At 36.9% G+C, this 21,794-nt stretch overlaps 1 protein-coding gene across 5 annotated transcripts in view; it reads right to left on the bottom strand.

Annotated features, from left to right (window-relative positions):
* lzts2a (leucine zipper, putative tumor suppressor 2a) overlaps positions 1-21,794 on the bottom strand; it is a 54,909-nt gene that overhangs the window by 18,980 nt on the left and 14,135 nt on the right. Inside the window, exons 1-2 of one of the 5 annotated variants that reach the window (XM_036215445.1) lie at positions 17,126-17,144; positions 7,674-7,785 (exon numbers count right to left, since the gene is read on the bottom strand). The gene's annotated coding sequence lies outside the window, so the exon portion shown is untranslated. Of the gene's footprint in view, positions 1-4,567; positions 5,167-7,673; positions 7,786-13,642; positions 13,664-16,824; positions 17,050-17,125; positions 17,145-21,794 lie in introns of those variants that run through there. The other 4 variants (XM_024297362.2, XM_024297363.2, XM_024297361.2 and 1 more) reach the window with 4 other exon arrangements.

Raw genomic sequence — 21,794 nt, 5'->3', positions numbered from 1 at the left:
ATAATAGTGCTAATGGACTAACAGCAACAACAATAAAAGAAAAACATAAAAAGAATGGAACAAATTTTAAGTGGCAAAGATTTTAAGGAGGCACTGTATAGATCAAAATGCAGACAGTGTAAAAAATGACAAATTATAAACCAGGGAAGTCATAAAAAACTTAAAAGTCCAATAAATTGATAGGTTGAAAAAATTAATTATTTAAATGTTGAGAAGATGTCTTTAATTTGCACAAAAATCTCCCTACAGTGTTTTTTATATTTAGCTGTATTTTCTCACTTTTTTGTGATTGATTTTACAGATTTAAATAACATGAAAAAAATCTTTAACAAAATAAAAATTCAAGTGTTAAACATACATGTATTGAATATTTTACAAATTTCAGCATCATTTAATTATTTTTTAAAATTCTCATTATGCAATTAATCCTGTCTGTAGATTACAAATAGTTTTTCTCTGTGGTCATTTGCTAATTTCAACTCCAGATATAGTTTCCATATTCTGCTTTTTATAAAACAAGTGAGAAGAAAATTAGTCATCCTTCAAAAATGTATGAAATTGCCTAAATAATAAATTGCAGTGCAGTCAGCAATACAGCCGAAATGAAGCAACTGAATGCCTAATCTATATTAAAGTCAGGAAGCAAAGAGAAAAAACATGAATATATTGACAAAAATATAGAATACTGCAAGAAATGTTTGAATGTGTTAAAAATCATTTGATGAAATCATATAATTGGTGTTTTTAACATCTTCTTGTGGCATTTTCTCATGATTGAGGACATAAAACAAGAAAATTGAGCTTAAAAATTGCATTTCTGAGTATTTTTGCATTAAAAATACTGTCTGAAAAAGAGCTCATTTGTTTATAGGTACCTTAGTTATTACAACCATTCATATATTTTGCAAAGATAATAAAAAAAAATAAAATAAAACGACAAAAGTAGCTTTTAAAAGGTGCCACAATCAGCTGGAAGTGGTAAAAAAGTAACAGCTTTGTGAAAAAGTGGATTTTGGTTGACATTCCTTTCCTTCTTCAAATGCTGGATTTTCCAGGATTTTTTCCAGCCAGTGAAATTTATCCAGCTTTGGTCAGCGGTCAAACCCACAGACACTGGAAATATAGAGAGCTCTGGGTGCAGGGATGGAGGGAATAATTTGGGCAGCGGACGACCATTTGTCAGCATAATTTGAATTTAATGAAGCTTTCTGCGTCTTTACCATCGAGTTTTGGCTGGACGGCATCCAGGACGGCCACGGAGGCAGCTCTGACCTCTCACTGTACCAGCGTTACGGAGAAAAAGGAAAGTTTTCCCTCGTAAACCATCCATGCCACCTCACTCCCCCCCCCCTTGAAAAAGTGGAAAGCTTTTGTTTCACTTTAGCACAAGACAGTGCAAAACAAAACAAAAGGTCTGACAATATGACCAGGCAGGATGAAGGAGAACCGTTTCTTGTATCCTCCAGTGAGGAAAAGTAGGACATCTTCGATGGCGGAGCTCTTTCGGAACATTTTGCTAAAGTTGTCACGGGTTTTGTTGTCAAATTAAGGATCACAGCTAAAGCAGAGCACGATCCACACACACAAACTGCACGCACACACTCTAAAATACAGGCAGGCAAATGAGTTGCACAGCAGCTGTTACATAAGCAGCAACGCCTCGGTGTAACTATGCCAGCCTCCATGTATAATTCACATCCACTCTTTTGAGAAAATATCTGACATGGCAAAGAGGCACATGTGCAGATGTTTTCAAACAGTCCATCTTCGCTGCTCCCTGACAAAGATGGAGAAGGAGACCGACCGGCTATAGGAATACTCATTCACCGAGCTAAAGAGAAGCAGCTCCTGCTCTCTTGCCGTCTCTCCATCCTTTTGTGATGCTGCCTCACATCCCTAGAGCTCCTCCATGCTCAGCATCAAGCCTCGACACTCCGCCTGATTTCTTGAAATTATAGTCGGGTTTTGTGAACGCTTTTAAATCACTTTGAAATATTTTATATGTTGGGATGCTCACTCAGAATCATCACCGTGCCACAGGGACACGGCGCTCTACTTTTTGTCCTAAAGCAGTACAGGAAAACATCATTTTCTCCACAGCAGGGGGCCTGAAGCTGCAAGAGTAAAAACAAATTGGATGTATTAATAATTACCTAAATTATTCGCCATACTTCAAACACGTAACCGGTTTAATCTTTCTGCAAGCTTAAAGAATTAATATTATCCACACACTTGAGTCAAAATCCTCCCCTCTTTGCTGTCACTATCGTGCGACACAGATTGGATTTTTGCAGCTGATCATTAAGGAGTGAAACCTTGATGTGTCACTTTCCTTTTAATCTATCGACTTTGGGAGGGCGAGCTGTGCAGCCCAAGATGCTAGTCTTTAGATTGGTTTGTTTATAAGTCAGAAGTAAATATTGCATCTAAAATAGAAACAATTATAAATAAAAAAAATTAAAAATGTGTGTTTCTGGAGTTTTTACTGTGTTCTTGTAGCATTTTACCCACAATGGAGGACATATGTAAGCTTTCCAAGTATTTCTTTATTCAAATTATTGTGAATCAGGAGCAGAAGAAAAAAAATAAGCTTGTAGCATCGACGTAGCTGCTACAATCGGCAATCCTACATCGCTCCATTCTGATGCATCCACTTGTAGACTTTTGTTTTTCTCATCTGAAGCAATATCTGGCTCTAAACCAGGGGTGGGCAAACTACATGCATTAACCATTTAATTCTGGCCCGTTAAATTGGAATAAACAATTTTTATAACCCGTATTAATGTTTTATTTTCAGTGTAGTTCACATGTCTCTCCATAGGTGACTCACTAAAAATAAATTCATCTTTGTTCAGGTGCAGAAATTTATTCTCCATTCGTAACGTTTTTTGAAGATTTGTTGTTTTTCCAATATTCACATGTGATTTCCAAGTTGGACAGTCATTTTTCCGATTATTCCAAAGTCACATGAACATTTCCCCAAGTTTGATTTTTTCCTTGAAGGACATCAACTCATTAATGAAAATGGCTCTAAAATAAGAACAAAAACCACAGTTTTGATATTAAAAACTCAAAAATTTTCTGTTTTAAAGTAATTTTCAATCAAGATTCCATGTTATTTCTCTCTTTTACCAGTCGAACTACCAAAAACGCCACAAATTTCCCAAAAATCAGCAAGAAACAAAGTTTGCCCATCCCTGCTCTAAACTGTTCAGCTGGAAAGCTTCTTACTCGCCATATTTGCTGCACCGGTAATGTTACATTGGAGGTGTGAGGGGCTGTAAGCTAGCAGGAAAGAGTGTAAACAAAGGGATGATGGGATGTGAGTGCAGGCTCACCCCCAGCAAACATTTCCACAACTCAGAAGCAAATTTCTAATGAAGTACTGCCGCCTTGCAGAAACTATGTCCTAGAAAACTCCATTCCAAATTTTCTGTCTGTGTAATTTGTCAATAAAGTATTAAAAAAAATGTTATGTTGGGTTTGTAAGCTAGCTGGGAAATAGGGGCGGGGTTACTCGGCCAACAGTTACATCCGCAACTCAGATGTGAATTTCTAAGAAACTCCTGCAAAGATGATGACCAAAAACTTTTGATTTAGCCTAAAAAACAACAAAAATATAGTCAAAATACCACTGGGAACGCTTTTACAATAGATCATAAGATGATCGGAATTAATGCTGCTGAAACCAGGAGAGTAAACAAACCAATCAAACAAATGACACTTTGAGGTTACTTTATTTAATACTGTGCAAACTGAAACACAAAAAGCATGACTCAACACGCCTGGAAAGAGTTGTAACCTGCAAAGAGTGACACGCTCATTTATTTTGCTCAGTGCGGATGAGGTAACCCATCTCCTACTTTTGTACTCCTACTCCCCTTCAGCTCCTTTATTTATGCTAACTCTCACGTCAACATTGAAGTCTTTATAAAGCAACCCTCTGCTGGGCTGTGTTGGGTAATTATGGCCCTTTATCACTGCAATGAAACACCTGAATCACTGCAAAGGTGCAACAAAAGGACGGAGTGAATGGACGAGATGTGTTTATAATCTGCTGACTCAAGATAAAAGAAACTACATTTACAATCACATCAAGTCCAACAGTTTCCTCCTAAATCCACTGGCTTGTATGGGTCAGATTTTAGAAAAGAAGCCCCCCCTAATGGCTCTGTTGGATATTAGTGACTTTTCTTATCTTTGAAGCATGTTGAGACAGACCCCCTCCCTCCTCACCTCCCTCTGCTCCAACTGTCCAGAGGCTAAGATTTCCGATCGATGCTTCCAACAGATCATAAAAAGTAGATGAGCTGGGGTCAGGGTTTTTAAAACAGACGGCATTAAACGACGGCTACAAATCCATGCTAAAAGGTGCACGTTTAATCGAACATGAGAAATGCTCCAAACTTCCAAATTTGACTGTGAGAATCCAGGAGTCATTTCCAGTCAAAGCTGCATGGATGAGCTTGCCAACTAAATTGCTTCTTTCCATTCATGAAATTTCCATCATGAAATGGTTTCACACAACAAAGTTTTTCCAATCAAAGGAAAATAAGACAATACGCACCCGGGTTAGAGTCCTGCATTGCTGTGTCCACTTCTTTGTCTTTTGGGAAAAATAAATTGGGGAAAAAAAATCCCAACAGTCACAGACTGAGGTTTTCCTCCTCTGTGTCTCCTGTTTTTCTGTCTACCTCCTCACCAGCACATTCCAGTTTCCTGCTGTTGCCTCTTTACCGCTCCAGGACTTCATATCCTGGCACTAGGACTTTCAAATGGAAGCTCCCCCCTTTATTCTTCTGTCCTGCCCTCTCCTTGTCCTCTCCTTTCACTTTACTCAACTGTTCCTCTTCTCAGCTTTCCTTCCCTGCTGTCTGCCTTAGCACCGCCTCCCCCTCCTCGTCCACATCTCCCACTTTTTTTTTTGTCTGCCAGCCCCTCTGCCTCTAGTTTGCCTCTTTTAACACACACCCCTGCTACTCTCCTCCCCCCTTCTCTTTTTAGCCTGAAATTCATCCTCCCCTTTCCTCACATTCCCTGCATAAACACGATCCTGCGTCAAATTTAACAGTTAGAGAAATATTTTTAGGAACTGTTCGGGCATCATAGGGGAGCGCCGTATTCCCCTCGCTCGGTTTTCCGCCTCTGCCCTTTGGCAAGGGAGCATGCAGCTGTGCGGTTATCAAACCACATTGACTAGATCAAGAGCTGCAGCCTCTGTATACGCAGCAAGGGGGGGGGGTGGGTCAATTAATTCAGATGGGGTGAATTACATAACATGTTTCTGCACATCTTTTGCAGAGGCACAGCCGTGGCGCTCGACATGAAGGTGAGTGCGGGTTTCCTCAAATCACACAAGCTAGGAACTTTTTTACACTTTTGTCTGATAATGAATGAGTGACGGATAAATGCAGGAGATGTCCTTTTGCTCACAAGAACCCATTCATCCATTGTGTGTAATTTTATTTTCATTTTTAACATCTATAAAATCATAAAAAAATGTAAAAAATGCGTAAAAACCTGAAAAAAAGAGCAGCATTATTGTGAAGAAAGTGGAATTTAGATATTTACTTTAAGACAAAATTTTCCCTTAAATGGCAAACTGTCCTTCCACTTTCAACCTGGAGTTTTCCCAAAAGCACAAGTGCACCAATTTCACATCAGTGCCATTGATGTTTCAGTGCTGCCCATTTGAAACGAAGATGTTTAAGTCCTAACAGAACATCTTTTGAGCGATTGTAAAAGCATTCCCAGTAGTCCTTTAATTATGTTTCCTTTTTGTAGGGCTGAGGATGATTTTAATTTCCAGAAATGATTCGATTCAATTCACAAGAGCCTGGATCAATTTGATTAGGACTTTTTTTTAAATTCTTCAATTCAATTCAATTTTGACTTTACACGTTTATACACATTAGTTTAGAAATACATTAATAATCTACTATATATTTTGAATATTTTTATATTAATCTGATGCATTTCAGATACCGTAAAATGTATTAATGAAATAATGATATTGTTAACAGCATACGGTGTGACATGGTTCTTCTAAAGCAGAAGTTCTAACAACAATGTTCAGATCATTAACATTGTAAACATTGTTCTGCATCTCCTGGAGGGAGATTCATTTTGGCCACTAGGCGGCGATCACGCTTTAGCATTACACCCTATGCTAGAAGAAGAAAAACACAAATGGTTACTTAAAAAAATATATTTTATTAAAAGAGTTTGGAAAACTCATGCCTGTGAGTTTATGAAGATGTTCATTTAGTCAGCAATGTATGTTTAAGTCGAACGAGCGTTAGCATTAGCCATCCTATGGGAAATTCCATTAAACGTTAGCATCAAGCTAGCAGGCTTAAGCTTTATGTGCTAAATCGATTTATATTTTTATGAATCGATTATTGATCTGTTAAGCTTAAATAGATTAACCGATTTTATCAAACCAGCTCTATTTTTTAGCCAAAATGTCTTTTTTTTTTAAAACTGTTGCTTTTTAGGACATAATTTCTGCAGAGCAGCTGTTGGTCATTAGAATTTCACCTCTGTGTTGTGGGCAGTACTGTTGGTACGGTGTAAGCCCGCCCCCACTTCCCATCACCCATCTGTTTCAAGAGAATCTGGCCACAGAGAAAAAAAATACGGCGCTTGTGGCCTGCTGATAGTAGTTTGTACAGAACTGCAGCATTTTTTCATCTGATTCACAATTTTGAATAAATTTGAATAAAGAAATACTCAAAAAAGCAGTTTTAATCTTAATTTTCTTTATATATATATGTCTGCCATCATGAGGAGAATGTCACAAAACATTAAAAACCCCCATTTTCATTGGAGTGGGTCTTTAACAGTTACAAACACACACTCTGTGTCTTTAACTCCACTTGTGTGCGTTCGTCTTTGTGTCAAAGACTTTACTGTTCCTTTATGAGCCAACCAGTCTTCCATTATGTGCTACCATGGAAAATCAGTAGGAGGAGTGAATAATGTGTGCGTTTTTATGTGGGGGTGTGTAGGGGTTTGTGTACATCTGTGTACTTTTGTACTTTTTTTGTTTCCTGGAACAACTTTGTACCTCGCTCTGAGTCCCTCAGTGAGAGTGAACAGACAGCCCACTTCTGCACTCTGACTTGGCACTTTACTGCCATTACCGCGGCCCACCTCTTCAGGCTGAAAATACCACACTGGAGAGCTTTTGTTTGGAGTTTTGATGTGTGTGTGGGACACTGAGTGTGTGAGCGGGCGTGCGTGAGTCAGCAAAAGCTTTCTGTCAGCTTCCTAACAGGTAATAATAACCTATAAAGTGAGTGCATCAGCTTAGAGGATCATGTTGAACCTCCGTAGGCCAGAACAAACCCAACAGATGAGGAAATGGGGAGGTTAAACTATTACACTAACTGCTAATAAATGTCTTTTTTTTAAATCTGCAAACTCACTTCATTGTAAGACCTTTGATTAACCTTTTAAGTATGTGTGCAAAAGAAAAAGAGAATATAATTAACCTGCATCAACACCGAACACCATAAAAACAGATCTAAACAAAAAGGGGAGGGTGAGAAACAGAAGGAATAATAGCAGGAAGAAGAATGGAGAGGGGGGTTCTTGAGTCAGCAAATATTGAAGGTCAGCATCATCAATGACTGCAGGATAGCTTTTATTTCTTTAGCGATGTGATTCACCTCAGCGTGTCAGCCAGCGCGCTCCTCCTGGAGGTCCGGGGCAGACAGCCGAACGAACGGCAGGCAGCTCTCATTCCAGGAGCGTCACCGTCTTTGGGCCTCTTCCTCACACCTGGAAGAAAACAGCATTTTGTTTGTATATATAATTGTATAAAAATAATATTTGTACGGTTCTAAAGTGACAGTTAACACAAAAGAGCATGGATGTGAAAATAAATGGGTGAAAGATGAGGGATAAAAACAGACATCAGTACCGCTAAATTCTGTTGCACGGTGCATTTCTGGAGCTCATTCCATTTGATCACGAGGCTAAAAATCTTGTTAGCACATCCACACAAAAACTTCTTTATCTAACAGATTCCCATAGCTGAGACCTGAAGTCATTGCATATTTTCCCAAACAAAAACAGTTTTTTTTTTAATTTCCTGTAAATTGTAACTCGTCTCCCTGCAGCTTTTATAATCTTCTGGTTTTCCTCATTTCAGCTTCCTCCTCTTTGGATTTTGTTCCCTGTTGGCCAGCAATGATATCAGCTTGTTACTGATAAATGATACAATATTGATTTGGGCCCCCCAGTTACGGTTGCAGGGGTCATTCGTGTCACATCAACCAACTGCCAGGCGGAGCAGCAAAGCTGCTGTCAGGAACAACAGACAGAAGCTGACTGGGGTCTCTGAGACTGAACACATTATGCCATATTGATGTGGTATTAGGGCCACAGAGTGTACTGTTAACTAAAAAGAACTCATATTATGTATTTATTTATTCCACATTTAAGAATGTGGAAAAAATATGATTTTCTATGAAAAAAGGCTAAATTGTAAAAACAGATCCTATGTAGTACTTAAAAATCTATGGGGCATTTTTAACTAAATCAAATTGGCTTCCAGTAGTTATTTAGGAAAAGAAACAGGCATGAAACCATTAAAATCCGACTATGATCTATTGATCTTTTGTAAGTGTTCCTAGTGGTCTTTTACCGTATTTTCCAGAGTATAAGTTGCAGTTTTTTCATAGGTTAGCCAGGGGTGTGACTTATTTGTGCGTTTTTATTTATTTTTTAGACCTCAAAAGAGTCATATAATTGTTATTTTCCCAGTAAACACAAGTTGTCCTTTAGCGGTTGTTTCCTCTAAAAACCACTAGAGGGCGCTGCATCTGAGTATAGGTATTTGCTACTGACAGTGGCAGAAGAAGTGTCGTCCAAAACAAACATGGAAGAGAATCGGATAGTTTTCCTCTTAAACTTTAATATTTTTCTTATACAGATCCAAAGATTGGTATTCTTGTATTTTATTTTTTTAGTTATGCTGAGCTTGATGGATTTGTTCTGAAACATCAGACTTTTCTCCAAAAAGTGCGAATTATACTCCAGAGCGTTTTATACTCTGGAAAATACAGTAATTATGATTATTCTATTTTTAGCCAACATTTTTTTTAATCTGTCCTTTTCCAAGACATAGTTTCTGCAGAACAGCAGGAGTTAATTAAAAATCCACCTTTTTAGTTGTGGATGAAACCGTTTGCACAGAGTGAGTCTTCCTCGATTTCCCATCATCCATCTGTTTACACACTCTCCTGCTAGCTTATATAGCCCCTCCCACCCCCAACATAACATTACCGGTGCAACAAAATGGTTGGCAATTTCGGAGCCATCTAGCCATACAGTTTTTTATCCAGATGAAAACGTAGATTGATCTATTTGTCTGCAAGTGGATGCATTAATATGGAGCAGAGCTGACGACTTGAATAAATAAATACTTAATTTTCTTTGTATATGTCCTCAATTGTGAGAAAAACACCACATGAACATATTAAAATATATATATATATATATATATATATATATATATATCGGAGTGAGTCTTTAAGACAACACCACTAAAAGAACAGGTGTAAAGAGACTTATCCGAGCACAAACCAGGTGCAAAGCATAAAAGCATAGAAATAAATCAAACTCAAACTGTAGCAGCTAAGTGCACAACACCTAAAACACCTTCAGTGTCAAATGTATCTCATTCAACGCTGTAAAGGAACAAAGGTCTAATGCTGATTTATCAGACAAAATACAACCTGGTCAATCTGCAATAAACAATAACTGTTCAGTGACACTCCATTTAGAGATACTAATGACCTCAATGTCCATGATTTTGAACTGCAAGGGAGGCCAGATTGTAAAACTAAAACAAAATTTAAATGTAAAAAATTTTCTGTATCTGCTATTTCATTATTTAGTCATGGGGTTGCTGGTGAGCATCCAAAGACTGAAGGGTAAAGGTGGAGTACACCCTGAACAGTTTGCCAGTCCATTGGAGGATAAGTAACTATGGACGTAGAATCAATGCTAAAAAACTAAATGTCATACCATCTGGAGGTCAACTGGACCTGAGGTAAAGGTACGACCGATTAAAAACCACTCAGCATTAGGATTTAGGATTTCTGCCATTAGTTGATTGTTTTAGACATGATGTGATGACCACATGTTTTTATTTTTTCCCCCACCATCATCCGAAAAGAAAAACACAAGTTTATGAGGAGTGATGAGGGTTTCAGAGGGGATAAAGACTTCCCACTAGGACCCATCACCCCACAGGATAGGCCAAACGCAGACAACAAATGTCACACAACTAGGTATGTGACAACTAATAGGACTTTGGATTTAAGATTGGGAGTGTATAAATATTTTCCTCTTTTTAAGCTGATTTTTTGTATCAGTGATTAAAAGGGCTGCCACGATTAGTCAATGAATCGACTATAAAAATAGTTGACGACTAATTTAGTAGTTGATTAGTCGTTAATTTATATTATATGGGGTTAGAGTGTAGTAAAGTTGAAAATTATAATGGCATCATGCTAGCTTTTTGGCAAGGTTTTTTTAGACTATTTTGGGGATACACTAATATTTTAGCTGCATACTAGCTATTTTAGCTAATTTAGGATAGATTTGAGTTTTTTAGGTTTTTTAGGCTATTTTGGAATTTAGCTAGTATATTAGCTACATAATAACTGTTTTGGCTAATATAGGACTTTTTTCCGTTTTTTTCGGCTAATTTGGAGTTTAGTTAATATTTCAGCTGCATGCTAGCTATTTAGGCTAATTTGGGCTTTTTTGTTGTTGTTGTTGTTGTTGTTGTTTTTCGGCTATTTTAGAGTTTAGCTAATATTTCAGCTGCATGCTCGCTGTTTTGGCTAACTTGGGCTTTTTTTATTTTATTTTTTTAGGCTATGTTGGAATTTGGCTAATATTCCAGCTACATGCTAGCTGTTTTGGCTAACTTTGTTTTTTTTTTTTTAGGCTATTTTGGAATTTGGCTAATATTCCAGCTACGTGCTAGCTGTTTTGGCTAACTTGTGTTTTTTTCCATCTTTTAGGCTAATTTGGCATTCAGCTAATATTTTAGCTTCAGCGTTTTCAGCTAAAAACTTTAGTATTTTTAGCTATCCATTTAAACATCTTCAGATTTCACTAGCATCTTCAGCGGCCAAATTAAGCTTACAGTATTATCATAGGTAATGCTATATATTTAGTTTTTAGTTAGTTGATTAAGATGTGTGCTTTGTATCCATTTTGTGCTAGACCCGATTAGTCGACTAATTAGAAAAATAATCGGTGATTAGTCGACTATTAAAATAATCGTTTGTGGCAGCACTAGTTATTAATGTACAAACCACACAGACGGAAGCAACATAGAGGGTGACCATAGTGTAATTCATGGGTGATTGTAACTGCTAAAAATAAGGTAGTGATTTTAAGAGTTCCAGTAAAGATTCAGTTTACACACATTACTATAATGATTTCACTGCGGTCAATCTTTTAAATGATAGAAAAAATGTCTCATATTGTGACCTTTGTGGTTGACCCAAACCTCTGATCCATGACCCTGTTTGACCAAAAGATGAAATCCCTTTCTGCAGCGTGGACTGATATAAAGTAATAGGTGCAGATTATATTGAGATTGTAATCCACAACAGATTGCATCATCAGCACATGTCCAAGCTGCAGCGACGACCCCTGACATCCGGATTGTGATGCTGGGGTCACATCCCCGAGTGGTGCATCAACAGTAACGGGGAACTCTTGTATCACAGATTTTCTCTTATGAGAACACAAAATGCTAATCCGATCAGCAAAAAAAGCTGAAGGTAAACTGGAAGAAGTCATCAACCCACCAGAGGAATGTCTGAGTGTGCCAAGGTTACTCTCATTATAAAACAGAAGAACCAGCTACTGAATATCACACATATTAGACATGTGAAAAGCAGCTGTTACTTTGGGAACATCCGGTATATTTGGGAACAATCAAATATCTTCATTTTATTATGTTAGATTCTTAGCATTTTTTTTCTTGCCAAGAAAAAATAAACTGCGGAGAAAAAGGCACGCTGCAAAACAATGTTTCATAATCACATTTATTCTTTTGATCTATTAATGTCTGAGCTTAAATATGCAACAGAATGTAAATACCAGGAAAATTTAACCACAAACAAATAAAAAAGGAACCGAGGTTTGTATAAAAACTTATATTTCCAACTTCTTTTTTTTTAGTCCGATCATATAACAGTGCTGGATTAAACTGTTGAAGGGATTCAATTTAAAGTTTCTTATTTCTTTCAAGCATACATTTATTTTTCAAACTGTTATTTTTAGATTTATAGCCACCTTTGTTCAAAGTAAGAGATGTGAACTGGCCAAAGGTGGAACTTTTGTGTTCAAACTGAAGGATTTTTACCATAGAATCTAACAAAATCAGGTTTTGCTTAAAAATGACAAATTATTTAAAACAAAACTAAAATAAGGATTTAATGTCTTAATGGAATATATAAAATAAATCAAAACATATCTGGATATTTCAAGTGACTGAACACTATAATTTTTTTTTCTATTTTACCTGTCAGTACAAGAGCATGAAACAGGGGCGGAGCTACAGGGGGGACAGAGGGGGGCAGCTGAATTTCCAGCATAAAAATTCTGCCCATTTGTGAATTTTAAATCAATAAACAGTCACAAAAATAGTTTATTGCATTTGATTTTTTAGTGTGATGCAAGTCGGATCGCAATTTGACAACAAAAATGAGCTGATCTCTACAGAGACTGTCAGCAGTGTATTGCTGACAGTTTTGATTGTTAGAAGCTTTAATGCTTTTCTTTTTTGTTCCACATATTTTGTACCATTCCTCTGACTTCTTATGGATGTCCCGCTCCAATCTTCTGATCTATTTTCAAAGTGTTTCCAGTGGTCTTTTAATTATCATTATGCTGTTTTTAGCCAAAATCCTGAAAACTTATGCTGTTTTCTAGGAGATAGTTTCTGCAGAGCGGCTGTAATTTGTTAGAAATTCACCTCTGAGTTGTGAGTGCGACCTTTGGAGTCGCACGCACAATTTTTCTGAATACAAGCTTATCACAAAAATACCACGTCAGAAACAACAAAACGTGGATCTTTAAATGTAGACTTGTTTGGTCACTTGGCTCTGAAGTTGTTGCAGGCTGTTGTGTGCTTGGATTTCTACATTTCTGTGAGTCCTGGTGCTTGAATAAACTTCTGCAGGAGTTGATTAAAACTGTCAAAACGAACAACTGAAGAGTGGAGCAAACATGTCTGAACGTTACTGTTGGCACACGACAACAAATAACTGACAAAACCTGTTGTGAATTCAAAAATGGCAACTTGTTTTCATTTTGTCACAAGTGTTTCTCCATTTTTATAGCTAAAATGACACCACTTAACACCAGATGGCTAAGATGTTCTGAGAAAATAATATTTAGATAACTCTAGATCTAATTATTTTAAAAAATTCAAGTTTTTCCATAACTTTTAAGCTCACCTTCACAAAAGTCTAATAAATGAAAAAACAGGCGACTCAAGTGCAGCTTTCAGGCCAGAATACTATCAACAGGAATAACAGAACACTCTCCTTTCACTGCAGTTACGTAATTCAATGTCTCTGCACTTATTTTCTGTTATTACCTGACACTGGTGCCCACAACTTTAGCGCTGCTCCTGTCGTTACTTTCAAGAAAGTGGAAAGCTGCTTTGCTGCCATAATATGCCCTGTGTGATGCTTGGCCCACTTTCCTGTCTCCTTTCATTGTGTAAGCACATATACATAAAACATGATTTGCTGCTTCAGTTTCTGACTTTTATTCAGGTGGGATTTGGTGGCAGACAACATCAGAGCCATGAAAAAAGAAAGCAGAGCAGCAACCAAAAAAAAAAAAAAAAAAAATCCAAGACTCTCCCTTTGATCCTCTCCGGCATCGAGGAGGAGAGAAAGAGTTGGCAGCGTTACAGAGAACAAGGTTTAATCACTGACCTCTACACTTGCAGCTGAAGAACATGATTAACGAGGGACATTCATCTTATTGTTTAGGAGCAGGACAATAGGAACCATGTTTGTCTGTGTTGCTTTGATCGATGTAGCTGCAGTAAATTTTAACTTCAATCCTCTTAGGTTTTCCTCACATTTGATCAAAGGAGCCACGTCAGGCTCAACGCAGATCCAGTTTTGACCACTAGAGGGCAGCCTGTGTAAATGCAGCAGCCGGAAAGTTCACACCATGTGACAACAACAGACTTTGTATAAAAACATATTTGTGTAAATTAGTTTTGTTGGTTGCAAGAGGATTTTCAAAAAGTATACTTTTTAACTTTAAACATCTTGAGTAAAAGCATTCACAAAAAAGGACTTTAAATTTTATAAAAATATCACAAGTCAATTTTAAAATATTTTGAGGAGATATCAAACATGACCATTCAATGAAAAAAAATGAAAAAGCCTAAAATACACAATAAAAGAAAAAACTAACACTTTTTAAAATAAAGTTATCGTTTTTATTGAATGTGAAACTCACAGAAAACAACCATTTTTTAAAAAAAAAGTCCCTTTAATTTGTTATTTTAACTCAACTTAAAAGTAAAACCCAAAGAAAACCAAAAGTCATTGTACTTAATTAACCCGACTGAGAGTTACTAGACTGTCCTTAAAGGTGTTAGTGAGTTCAACAAGCTTATTAATGCATCAGCACACAAATTACTTGATCTGCTAAAAACTTCAAACCAGCAACCTTAAAGTCTGGTACCGGGACGCTGACAACAGACCCTACAGGTCATGAGGTGTTTAGAGTGGAACCTCTCAGTGTCAGGCACTTCTAATGCGACTGATCAGCACCCAACATGTACGTTAGACTGCCATGAGAATACAAAAGAATTTGGGGAATTCTATTCATCTTGGTTAATTTGGGTGTTGGATGAAGCGTAGTGACAGTTTTTTGATTGTCGGTTCAGTGTAAACCTTAGTTTGACATTAAACAAATGAATTAATAAAAATGATTACAAATAATTTTAATTAGTACAATAAAATCTTTCAAGAGTTTTTTTGGACATCCATCCATCCATCCATTTTCTTGACCGCTTCATCCCTTTCGGGGTCGCGGGGTTGCCGGAGCCTATCCCGGCTACTGATGGGCGAAGGCGGGGTACACCCTGGACAGGTCGCCAGTCTGTCACAGGGCCTCAATCACACACCCATTCACTCTCACATTCACACCTAGGGGCAATTTAGAGTCTCCAATTAACCTATGAAGCATGTTTTTGGACGGTGGGAGGAAGCCGGAGTCCCCGGTGAAAACCCACGCATGCACGGGGAGAACATGCAAACTCCACACAGAAAGGTCCCAGCCGGGAGTCGAACCAGGGCCTTCTCGCTGTGAGGCGAGAGCGCTAACCACTTGCGCCACCGTGCAGCCCGTTTTTTTGGACAGCATTATTAAATATTATTGAATCTTTCATCTTTGCTGCTAATCTCTCAGTTTAAGTCACTCCTTGGAAAAGCAGATGTCACATAGTTGGTCAAAAAAATTAAATAAAATTTATATACAACCTATAGATTTCTACTTATAATAGCTTAGCTAGTTCCAAATTAAAAAAAATTTTGCAACAGCCTTTACAGTAGTTCGGAACTATATTATATTAAAGTACTTTGTCAAATAATTTAATCAAGTAGAGGCAAAAAAAGTAAAATTATATTGCTTGTTTTTTCATAAAATTAAATTTAACAACTACAGATAGTCTCAAGGCTACATAAAAAATGTAAATAGCTGATGCTATTCAGGAGCGGTGAGCTGCAGACACAGCCGCGTTCAGGAAGCATTGGCTTTTTTAACCCTATCCGTAACCGTCATCCTAACTTTAACCTATTTTTAAACCATTGCTGACAGTTCCGTTTGTCCACACTGACTTTGGAAAAAGGGCCTTTACAATTGCTGCCCTACAGGACTTACAGAAAACTTTTGTGTTATTATTTATCACAAGTATAATAAAGAAATGTATGAGAAAAAAATGAAAAAAGCTGGAAAAAAAACAGAATTCCAGGAAAAATGTAAAATAAGCAGCAGTGCTCTTAGGAGAGAAATTAACTTTTCCAGACAGAATTTTCTTTTTTTGCATAATTTTATGTCTAGTGTGTGAATATAACATGGAAAAAGTACTAAACAAAGTTACTGTCACATAGGAGAGGTTGTCCTGATTAAAATGATACCAAATAAGCAAACAGGTAGTCTTTCAAACTGAACATTGATGTAAATTCAAAAGTAGACGAAACTGAGTTTTAGACCTTATAGGTTTCAAAGGAATAAGAATTAATGTTCTAAATGTACAATTTTGTGTGTGATTTCATATTATAATAGTTTACAGATAATAAGTGGCTGGCAAATACTATAAAAAAAAAGTTGATTAAACGCGATTAATTTTTTCCAAATTTGCGATTAATAAATTATTTTTTTTTAGCGATTCCCGGCCCTGGTAAAAAGCAAATAAACTAACCACATTTGTTGCAATCCAGGTCATATTATTAAGCTTTGGAGGACATAAAAAAGACCTGTCAGAGATTATTAATATACAGTTAGAAAAAAAATGAAAACAACAAAGCGAGAAAAAACATAGAAAGACAGCATGAAAGCTCCAGTAGATCCAGTTACTTAAAGAGCTCAGCAGAATCCATCATCTGGTTTTACTCAAATCCTGTCTGCAAACTTTTTTTTTCTTAAAGTTCCTTTAGCAACCATCACCAGAACAAACACTTCCTGTGCACAAATGTCACGCACAGTTACACTTACTTTTAATAAATTTTATTAAAACTTTATCACACTTACCCACCATGAAATCTTTTTTTTGTAGTCGTCCTAAACAGCTTTACTAACATGTTGAAAGCACATTGTCATTAATGTTGTGCAAAAGAAAGCTAATATGTTTCATATGCAAATATCGATCATGCTTCTGTGATGTTCCACTAAGATCTTAAGTCATCTTCCTTGGTGGCCAGATTATTAGGGATGATATGAGCTGAGGGGGCAGCAGACGATGTGGGTAAAGTCGATCCCTGAAAGCAATCTTCAGGGCAGCTGTAGCTCTGCCACAGCTGCACACAATCAGCCTTTAGTATGAAAGGCTTACCAGTGATGAGCTTGCATGTTCACTGACAGCTGTTGAGTAATGAGGGGAAGCAGAGACGTGGGCAGGAGGAGCAAAAGGTGAACACACTAAAGGAAAAAAAAATGTAAACAAGTAAAGTCTTGGGAAATCTTTATATTTGTTTCAGCGCTCTAATCACAATCACAGCCTTTCTTTTATTCTATGATCTCTCTACTGTCTGGAGGGGGATCACAATCCTCCCTTTCTCTAATTCTTCTGCATCTTTTTTGCCTTTTTCCCTTCTAATCTCCAACTGTTTCTGCGCACAGACTCCCTTTGTCGTAGCTCAAAGCAGATCTCAGTGTTGTGCTGCAGCTCAGGCAGCAGCAGCTATGCTGTAAACCTGCATACATTTGTCAAAGACCCACTCAGCACAAATAAAACATGTGAGGGCAGCGTCTGCAAAGCTTCAGGTGGCTAAAGGGTTCAATATTTTATACTCACTGCAAAACCAAAGTGCACCTTGAAGGGAGGAAATCACGAAGACGGATGGAAATCAAAGGATTTGAGTAATATGTGAAAGTGAATTTCTTTACAATTTTGCACATGCTTATGTTTACTTTCTTTGGATTCATGAATATGTCTTAAGCCGGACAGCCCTGAGTGAACAATAAATCACAGAAACAAGGAAAGCTTTAGTTTTCCTGATTTCATTTCAAGACTCATGCAAACACAGCAGTCAAAAATAGTGAAATGTTTAGTTTATTTATCAACATTCTGTGCAAAAAAACTAGAAAAGTTGCATTCCCTGCAATAATACTAGTGTGAATGTTTTTTGCTGAAAACAGTCGCTGAAGATGCTGAAGCTTTTTGCTGAAAATGGTAACACAATTTACTTTAACTGTTGGATTTGCTGAAAAGTAAAATAAATTTGCTATAAGTTAAATTTGCTAAAAGACTGGAAATTTCCATAAAGATCTATAAAAAAAGTGTTGAAGTTGAGCTAAATTTCTCAAAATGTTGTAAAATTTCTTAAAAATCCCTGATACATGTAGATTTCACATACAAATTTTAGTGTGCTGCTTAAATATGAGCTCATATTTAAGCAGAAAAAACCTTAGTAAATACCAAATTAACCAAAAAAAGCTAACTCATTGCCTAAATATTAGCTAAACTACAAAATAGTCTAAAATTCCTCAGTAAACTAAATTTGCCAAAAATGTTAGCTTGTTGCTAAGATAGAAGCTAAACTCTAAATTAGCCTAAAAAAATTAGATAAAAAATTAGCCAAAATATTGGCATTTTACTATAATATTAGCTAAGCTCCAAATTAGCACAAAAAACCTCATTAGATGCCAAATTAAAAATAAAAAAAGCTAACACGCTGCTTAAATACTTTATAAACTCCAAAATAGCTTAAATTCCTCAGTAAACTAAATTAGTCAAAAACATTAGCCTGTTGCTAAATTAGAAGCTAAACTCTAAATTAGCTTAAAAAACAGTAGATTACAAATTAGCCAAAAATGTTAGCATGTTTCCAAAAATTTTAGGTAAAGTCCAATTTGTTTGACAATTACTATAAAAGATTAAAACATAACCCATGAATATATATATATGTATATAAATAAAGGCATGTTGCTAATCTAAGTAAAAATATTGAATTTGAAGACTCTCTCATTCATTTCAAGGAGCACAATATTTGCTCAATATTTTTTAAAACTATCAAGTTTATGAATACAAGCAGTAATGTCATGAACGAGAGTCCAAGATTGCCGAAATCGCTGAAATATGGATGAGTTTTTACATGCAACAAAAACAAACGGAAAGAAGCAGGAGAATCACTATAGTGTGAATGCTTATTATTAAATTGTAAAGCAATTATATATAGCCTCAATTTCATAAAATACTTAATAAGTTGGAACAAAAGTTATTTTTTTCTTTTTTTGGTTTAAGATCTTAAAAAATGTACCAAATGTAATAGAAAGAAATTCACATATTTGACTTGAAAATATTTGAAATGCATCACTTAAAACATGTGTCAAGGTCAAGGCCCAGAGGCCAGATCCGGCCCTCCAGATCATTTTATTTATTGTTAATAATGGCCCAATGTTTTCTTGCACTTATTTCTAACTTGTACAATTTTGACAAAATATATTTTTACGGAGGGTGAAATTATTTAAGATTTAAGTTAATGTATTCTATATTCATATTTCTCCCTGTTCTTATTTATAGTCATGTTATAAAAAGTTAAGTTTTTAAAGTTTTTAGAAATGAAGTTTTAGCGTGTGTCAATAAATGTTCATCCTGTTCGGCCCGTGACCTAAGGTGTGTTTTGGATTTTGGCTCCCTGTGCGATTGAGTTTGACAACCGTGACTTAAAAGAACAAAAGTTCATGTTGAGTATCATATAAGCTCATAGTTATTTCTGTTGTATTCACATTTTAAACAAAGCGTCTTTTTAAGAAAAAAAAAATGTGTTTGAAGTGCAATTATGTGCATGTGCATTTTGCTGCAGTGGAAACATAAAAAGTATGAATGTGAGTCCTTCCTAAGCCAGAGGGGAAATGCCTAAAGCTAGCCTGAGAGAAGTGAATAAGCCTGTCGACTCGACACACATGCACTCACCTGCACACGCACCTGTTCTCCTGAGAGAGGACTGAACAGTGGAAAACTCACAGATGTGCAAATCAGGCTCGGAGAATACAAAAAGTAAACTTTAAGGACACAGGAGAGTTTGCTGCTAATTTATTCTCAATCATTTATGTGATTCTTTGTGGATTCAAATCAACATTGTGCTCTTTAACGTGCACTTTTTGCCCCCAAATCTTTTTAAAAATAGTTTAAATCTAGCTATCTTCTTCATTTTTGTTTAGCTTTTTTCCCCCCTCACTCATGCTTCAAATCAGAGGTAGTCATATTTTCTCCACAACCTGTCTTTACGCCCTCAGGGTGTGCATGTGTGTGTTTCTGTGTATAGAGATAACACAGACTGACATGAGAACTGACACGGATGCTGAGCTCTGCTTCACTGGGCCAAGCGGTCTAACCCAACAGCAGGGATAAACTATAAATAGTCTCTTATCCCCCCTTAGCACTCACCATCTCCTATTTTCCTCCGATTTTTTTTTTTTTTGCCCCTTTTACTTCATCTCTGCTTTCAGAGCATATTTGTTCAAATGTCTGATGTGGATATTTTCTTCATTTTCATCTAACGAGAGAATAAAATGAACATATGACCCAGCAATTATAACATCATGTGTGTAGTCAAGGGTTGCTAAAGATGGAGGTGGTGGGGGTTATTGAGTTATGTAAGTGAAGCTAATCCCCCTTCCATCCCTGCATGGTAAATGAGACAAAATGACACTGGCCTCATTTTATCTGCTCATCACTGCCCTGCAAAACGCTCAGTCTCCACCTTAATCTGCGTTTGATCTTTCACAGCAGCTACAGTTGTAACCTCCACACACCGTCCTCTCCACATGCTGACAATGACGGCAAGACTGGAACCCAGCAGATGAGTCGTTACATAACTGCTGTTTTTCGTATGAAGGTGCTCCGGGGTTATTGTACAAACTTGGTTTTCCTGCTCAACAAACATCTGATTTAATTCCCTCATTTCTATTAGTTAGAATAACCGTGACAAAATTACATTTCTAGAAGAAGGAATAGTTAACAGGAGCAGAGATACTCTTTTTTTTTTTGGTGCATAAATCTTCAACATTATTGTGTTCCTCAATTTTTCTTCTACACTGTAAGTCAGATTTACTTTTGGTAGTGACATTTTTAGCACCTTTAGCACCTTTTGCACTCAGTAATCCATGTTTAAACCAGTTATTTTAATTCGTCACTCGCTTTTCCACCAGTAAATAGTTATCCTTTCTGCATCATTCTCTGATACGTTTAGTATCCACTACAACATGTTGTGCAGATTACTCACCAGAATGTTCTTTGGTGTATGCCACCGCACAAAGTTTAAACGTAAATTGAATGAGCGTTTCTAGACCATCGCTACACTGGATCACAACACAAATACCACAGACAGCCAGCGTCAGCACGAGCTGAAGGAGCTCATGAAGCTAGCTGATCACCGCTTGCTTCACATAGAAAGTGTGTGTTTGTATTAGGCTGGGGGCTGTGCTGGCAGCACAGACTCTTCCTGAAAGTGGCTGTTAACAATTTGTGACCTAAGCTCGTGAGAACCTGCTTGTTTTCGTGGGTTGGAAGGGGCTGGTGCTCAGAACGCAGATTTTTAGAGACTCAGAAATGCGTGAGCGGATCAAAATAGCGCTTTAGGGCTGTTTATAGTGAGAAATGAACATTTTACAGTTTTTCCCAATTGCTAAAACACTAAGTGCCATTCTCCAAACAAGCTCATCAATTGCTTTAGCTCTTTTCTCAAAAACATCACTCTTTGGTCAAAACCTAAAACACACAATTTGCAGTTAACACACAATTTTCAAAACTCCAATTCACTCTTTGCGGAACACAAGACACATTTTCACTTTTAAGACACAGTCGGCATTCACAACACACAAGGTGCAGAACATTAACACAAAGAGACAAAACTCAAACTCTGTTCCAACACAGGAGTCATCATTAACACACAACTGGTCAAAGCTGAAGACACTTTTTGCTAATAAACTGCACTGAATATATAGGCAGTTCTGAAGCAACTAAACAGCTAATGAAAAATGGAAAACAGAGAAAAGCA

This window comes from Oryzias melastigma, linkage group LG15 (genome assembly GCF_002922805.2).
Source record: "Oryzias melastigma strain HK-1 linkage group LG15, ASM292280v2, whole genome shotgun sequence".
NCBI lineage: Eukaryota > Metazoa > Chordata > Actinopteri > Beloniformes > Adrianichthyidae > Oryzias > Oryzias melastigma.
The sequence above is the reverse complement of the archived record's forward strand: the minus strand, read 5'-3'. Positions and strand labels throughout refer to the sequence as shown.